Source organism: Drosophila mojavensis, unplaced genomic scaffold (assembly GCF_018153725.1).
Source record: "Drosophila mojavensis isolate 15081-1352.22 unplaced genomic scaffold, ASM1815372v1 contig_136, whole genome shotgun sequence".
In the NCBI taxonomy this organism is placed as follows: Eukaryota; Metazoa; Arthropoda; class Insecta; order Diptera; family Drosophilidae; genus Drosophila; species Drosophila mojavensis.
The window spans coordinates 21,541,664-21,548,660 of NW_025318667.1; the positions used below are offsets into that span (position 1 = coordinate 21,541,664).

The 6,997-nt window shown below is 38.3% G+C and overlaps 1 long non-coding RNA gene across 1 annotated transcript; it reads right to left on the reverse strand.

Moving 5' to 3' along the window:
• LOC26528193 lies at window positions 1-2,737 on the reverse strand. Its single transcript, XR_001449077.3, has 5 exons — window positions 2,561-2,737; window positions 2,268-2,463; window positions 599-715; window positions 311-532; window positions 1-249 (listed from the first exon to the last, which is right to left on the reverse strand). It is a non-coding gene; the product is annotated as an uncharacterized LOC26528193 (long non-coding RNA).
• Window positions 2,738-6,997: the final 4,260 nt, after the last annotated feature.

Consider the following 6,997-nt stretch of genomic DNA (forward strand, 5'->3'; position numbering starts at 1 on the left):
TTTGAGTGCCTTTAATTTTTATTTGGTTTTCGATTATAAAAAATCGTAAAATTGGCATACGTCTTTTTTATTCTACATGTTATATATACATATATCTACATCACTGTGTGCATATAGATATACAGTTGCGGCGCCTTCACTGCCTTCACTGCAGACGATGAAGTGTATTAGGAAGCGCGTGTATAGTAGAACTATTTGATCTGTATGAAACTACAAATTGTATGTACGCCTTTCAATGCCCCGACCGATCTGCAAATGGAGTTATGGATTAGCGTATATAGTGCCATCTGTTGTAATCAGCGCTACTTACCAGTCACCATCTGAACTGATCGAGACGTAGTGCATCTAATAGAAAAAATTGTATATACTAATATGAATTCCATTAAAATGGAATTATATGGCATATACATAGATAACTTATCTAGTTATCTAGTTATCGTTATCTATCTAAAAAAAAAAGTGTGTCGTAAGCCGGGAAAATAATAGTCATAAGCAAGTTATGGGGAGACATGGTTCGTCCTGATGAAGTAATCTGTGCAAAGAGAAGAGAGATTTAATATGCACAAAATGGAAAAGCATTTAAGATATCTGAGCTCACCTATAGCATATGGATGTATATATATATTTGTATGGGTTCGGCAACAGAATAAGCATTTGTTGATGTTGATTTGCAATCAGAAGTTCCTAGTATTCAGATTAACAAGTGTAGAGTTTTCTGTGAAATAAAAATATGCTTCAATTGATTGGAAAAAAAAAAAAAACAAGTTAAGCTCTAGTCGAGACTGCTCGACTACGAAATTTCCCGAACCCCCTTCGAGTAACTGATATTTCAATAACTCTTCTGCTTAAACAAGAACCACACACACATAGGCACGCACGGCTTGCGAAGCAATGCTTTACGGCCGTCCCGCAAGCATCGTGCGATATCCTTAGTCACCCAAACTCGTATTGTAATGTATAACATTGTTAATATACGAATACAAAAAAATAAATAAAATTAAAAAAAAACAAGTAAGAAAGCTCTATTCGAGACTGCTCGACTACGAGATCCCCTGAACCCTTGGAGTAATAGCTATTTCAATAATTTTTCGCGTCTTTCAGCTTACACAAGAAACACGCACACACACACACACACACGCACGCATGCACACAGGCATACATACACACACATACATACATACACACACACACACACACACACACACACACACACACACATACACAAACAATTACATACATATACACACACAAGCATAAACACGCATGGGCTGCAGTGTGCGCTTACTATGAGAACTTAATTGTTTAATAACTTTTTTATGGACGTACGATCTTCATGAAACTTTTAGATTATGATTATAACATGAATATGCATGTAATTGCCAAAGCACAAGTCTCTAGTATTTGAAATACGCTTTTTACAAAAGTGAGGGTGAGGGGGTGAATTTAGAGGTGGGGGGTAAATTTTAACAAAAACCGAAATTGTATAAATTGCATATAAGCATACATTAAAAATTTGGAGACTCTAGCAATAAAGGTGTAGAAGATATAATTTTATAACTGGGTTTCGATAAGGTTTTTTATCGATAAAAAAGATCGAGATGAGTTATCGATTTTTAATGATAAACTTGATATGCGCGCTGTAATTACGGACATTTAAAAAAAAATTGAAGTCTCTAGCTCTTATATCTTCTGAAATCGACGCGTTCATACATACGGACAGACGGACAGACGGACAGACAGACGGACAGGGCCAAATCAACTCAGCTCGTCACCCTGATCAAGAATATATATACTTTGTGGGGTCTGCCACGCCTCCTTCTCCCTGTTACATACATTTCAACAAAACCATTATACCCTGATTTCCCATTGAAAATGGGTTCAGGGTATAAAAACAGGCACGCACGCAGAAGCACACATGGGCTGATTATCACTGACTTTCGATAAGATTTTTAGTCGATAACAAAACAGCGAGAAGAGTTATCGATTTTTGGAAATAAACTCGATGTACGCGCCATATATACGGATATTAAATTCAAGTCTCTAGCTCTTATATCTTCTGAGATAGACGCGATCAAGCATACGGACAGACGGACGGACAGGGCTAAATCGACTCAGCTCGTCGCCCTGATCAAGAATATATATATACATTGTGGGGTCTACCACGCTGCTTCTGCCTGTTACATACATTTCTCATTTTCAATGGATTCAGGGTATATATAAAAAAAAAAAAAAAAAAATAATAATAATAATAATAATAATTGCCTTACCCATTTAACAATAGTGTAATTATTTGTCTTTGCTCTTTTTTCGTGTACATATGTGCACGTATGGATCCGTGCTAGTGTGCGTAAGTATTTATACACCAAAGAACCTGACATTCATTGCATGCCGTATAACAACCATTTAGGCTCAGAGTTTAAAAAGCGAATCGTTATACATCGTCGAGACGTATATTGTAGCTTTCTGCAAAAAAAAAAAAAAAAAAAAAAACATACACACACACAGTTAGTATATTGTATATTGAACAATTTACGATCGAATTTAGGTTGTTTTTTTTCACCTCCGAAATATGTTGTTTTATTTCATGAACAGCAAATCAAAATTTGGAATTTTCACCGAATTTTCACAAAATAGAAACTTTCACTAGAAATTTTGTAAAATAAATAAATTTCCGAAATTATATAAAAAAATAGAAATGTTGTGTCGAGCTCGGCGACTCGAACTGAACTGAGGAAAACACATTCCATGCCTAGGCATATGGCCCGAAAAATTGGGAAAGCCTACTTGGATGCAGAAAATAAACGAAAACAAGGTAGAAAATTGAATAGAAATATGAGCATAAGACGTCAAGATATCGTTGCATAACATGTCAGTTATAATGACATATACATATGTATATATACATGTCCATATATGTATGTATATTTATATATATGTTTATATGCATATACTGCTTAGCTTTTGCTGTCACAACAATTTGCTTCGTTAAGAGCTTTTGTTGGCATTGAAGCCGCAAAGGAGCTCAACTTGTTATGCTCATTCATGAGAGTATAATGAGTATATTGGTTTTCAGCAATTTTTCTGGTCGTCTATCCATCTGTCGTCTGGTCGTCTGTCTGTCGGCCTGTCCATCTGTCCTTCTGTCCGTCTAAAACCAAACTAGAGACATGAAATTTTGAGCCTATCCATGGCAAAGCGGATGATGTATTTTCTGGTAACTCCATAATTTTCGTCGCTCTAACTGTGCGGACGCTATAAGCGGAGTTATTAAAGCCAATTTCTGTATACACCAATTGGGGGTACGGCAAATCGTAAAATGCATGTTATAGCGCTTGCTCCTCGAATGAGTATTGTGCAGCCGGTTACGCTCGACTACAACGTTCCTACTTGTTCTCTGAAGAGTTCATGAGAAGCCTTTTTGGTTGTTGCTGCTGCTGCTGCTCACGGTAACTGTTAATAGTCCTTGGCTGAGCTGCGGCCATTAATGGGGTACTTCAATTGGAATTCATAAAGGCTCAACCAGTCGCTCGCTAGTTGCTTTCCCATTCAAGTCGATGCCAAAGGCTAGACGGCATTTAAAACTATGCAAAGGCTGTGCGTGGGCGTGTGGGCGTGCGGGTGTGGGGTGTGCGGGCGCACGCGTCGTATGCGCAATGTCGAGTGCCTCGATTTACATTGCTTTCATGTTAGTGGCTTTTTCTTTGTGGCCAGAGCCACAGATAAAGGGGCAACGTGGGAGTGGGCCGGCCCCATTCAGGGTGTTAGCTGGCTGCATAATTTGTGGCATTTGGCTCGGTTTGTCATACGGCAAATCGAAATGTTATTTATATGCCGTACGTGTGCGACCGCCGTGCCACGCAGCCGAAGCTGATGACGACAAATGCGACAATGTCGCAGACGTGCACGGCTTATCGCTGGCTCTGGCACCGCCCCGGCGTACCGACCCACCCCACTCTACGCATTTGTGATAAGGTTTTTACGTGTCCGTTGCCAGTCAGCCAGACAGTGAGCCACTGAGCCACTCAGCCAGCTCCTTTGCCAAGGTGACCAACTGCCACCTTCGGGGGCCAATTTGTAAGGGCCATAAGCTGCGAGCATTCATGAATATAATCACAATTTAATTAAACACATTCAACCAAGGTCTGGGCCAAGAGTCTGTTAGGCTGACAGTCGACTGACAAGCGTAGCTGCATACGAGTTCGCGATAAGGTTTTAAGCACTACAATTAAGTGTTGGAAAAGGCACTAAATCGCTGATAAGTATATGTCGTGAGTTATGACATGAAAATATGAATCTAAAGGTGGCGATGAAAATTCATTTGAAATTTATATGAATACGGATTGAAGCGTGAGTATGTGAGTGGGTGCGAATGTGAATGTGAATGTGAGTATAAATGTGAATATGAAAAGAAATATGAATTTGAGCCAGCATGAATATATGTGGGAGTAAGCGGGTGTACATGAATATGAATGTGAATAATAATTAGAGAATGAATATTAGGCTAACTATAAATATGAACCTGAATAAGAATTCGAAATAAAGTTACATATGAATACGAATTAGAGTATTTATAAGGACATGAACTACAATATGAATATGAGTTTGAATGTGTAATAAAATATATATGAAGATAAATATGAATTTGTGTTGAGTAGAAGTATAAATAGATTTACGAATATGAATTTTAAGTTGAATATGAATATGAATATGAATATGAAAATGAATATGAATATGAATATGAATATGAATATGAATATGAGTATGAATATGAATATGAATATGAAAATGAATATGAATATGAATATGAGTATGAATATGAATATGAATATGAATATGATTATGAATATGAATATGAATATGAATATGAATATGAATATGAATATGAATATGAATATGATTATGAATATGAGTATGAGTATGAGTATGAGTATGAGTATGAGTATGAGTATGAGTATGATATGAGTATGAGTATGAATATGAATATGAATATGAATATGATTATGAATATGAATATGAATATGAATATGAATATGAATATGAATATGAATATGAATATGAATATGAATATGAATATGAATATGAATATGAATATGAATATGAATATGAATATGAATATGAATATGAATATGAATATGAATATGAATATGAATATGAATATGAATATGAGTATGAATATGAATATGAATATGATTATGAATATGAATATGAATATGTATATGAATATGAGTATGAGTCTGAATATGAATATGAATATGATTATGAATATGAATATGAAAATGAACGAGTATGATTATGAATATAAGTATGAATATGATTATGAATGTGTATATCAATGAGGAAATTAATAGTAGTATGAATATGAAGAAGAGCATAAATATGAATATTAGGACGAGTATTAGTATTAACAGCAAAAGTGTGAATGAACATAAGTGTGTGAATAGGAATTGCATATGCAAATGAGAGCTAATACGAACATAAATATAAATTTGAATATGAATGAGCAGAGGTGTGAATTAGGCCATTGAATGTTCCAATATTCCACTGGGCTATTCAAATTTAAGGCAATGTAGCTGCACAGCGGCGCAGTACGCAAATGTATTTATAAATCAATGAATTGGTAAATTAATGATTAAAATAGTATGTTTGATTGCAACTCTCGAAACAGTCTGAGCCAACAAAATGAACTGACATTTGCAGGACGGCCATTCATTCATATTTGATACATAATTATGAATGCATTCGGAAATATGAATTGAAGCATAAATATCAGATGCATATTAGCATATTAATTACGAACATCCATCCCGAACTGTTTCGATGAGGTAGCTAATTACACACCCGGCTGATCCTGAGCCCAAAACCGTCTGCTCGTCTGGCTGTAAGCAGATAAGCAGTGCAGAGCTGACTGACGCTGACTGCACTCCAGCCCGGAACAAGGTGTTGCCGACAAGCTCATTCACTAAGGCTACAAATTTATGAGCCAATGAATATGAATATCAGAAACGTATGCCAGATCGTATATTTGCTGCTAACGATGCCGCAAAGTTGCGCTTCTGCCGTGTCTAGTGTCTAGTGTCTTGTGTCTTGTCTCTTGGCAGAGCTCATCAAATAGTTAACGTACTTTTGGCACTTGCTCTCAACTCTGCTCAGAACTATGCAAGTTTTCGTTTACGCATCTGTGAACCTTTCGGAACAACCTTTATGGGTGGAGAGTGGAGAGTGGGTTGGGTAGTAGCTGTGCTTAGCCTGGCTGGTCTGGCTGCCTGTTGATTAGAGCATCGCATCCACTTCACTGTGCCTGGCTCTGCTGCTGCGCCTCGCTGCATTGTTCTGCATACTCCGTTTTCTGTCCTTCCATCGACTGCAATAAAAATGTGTGTTTATTGATGCAAAACTTGGTTGCTGCAGCACCAACTGCCAACGACAGAGCCGCAGTTGAGAATGGATTTAGTTCGTGACATCAGCAGCAGCAGCAGCAGCAGCAGCAGCAGCAGCAGCCACAGCCGCATTCACAATCGACAGCAGCAACAATAGCTAGCAACAGTGACATCGACACCTGGCGCTGCTACCTCTCTCCCTCTCATTCTCACTCTCTCTGTGTCTCTCTCCCTTTCGTTCATTTTTCAACTGGTTTTTGCTCTTAGCCAAGTTTTTAGTTGGTAATGAGACCGCAGCGGCCGCAGTGTTTGAGCAACGAGTGCATAATAAATATGCAAACTTTGTGGCAAGTGGCAGCTGACGGCGCTAATCAATGCGCAAAATCAAAAGTAAACAAATGTTTGCCAACCGCACCAACGGCCATTTGCGCGTGTGGGCCAAGTGGGCATCGGCTGGCAGGACTGGGCCAGGGCAGGGCAGGGCAGGGCAGGGTAGGGCGAGGCCAGCAGCCAATGTCGAAAGTGGCGCCCGCAGCAGCCATCACGTGGCTGCCACTTGACTTTAGCGTCCTTGTCACAATGGCAACACTCACACACTGACACATACGCACACACACACA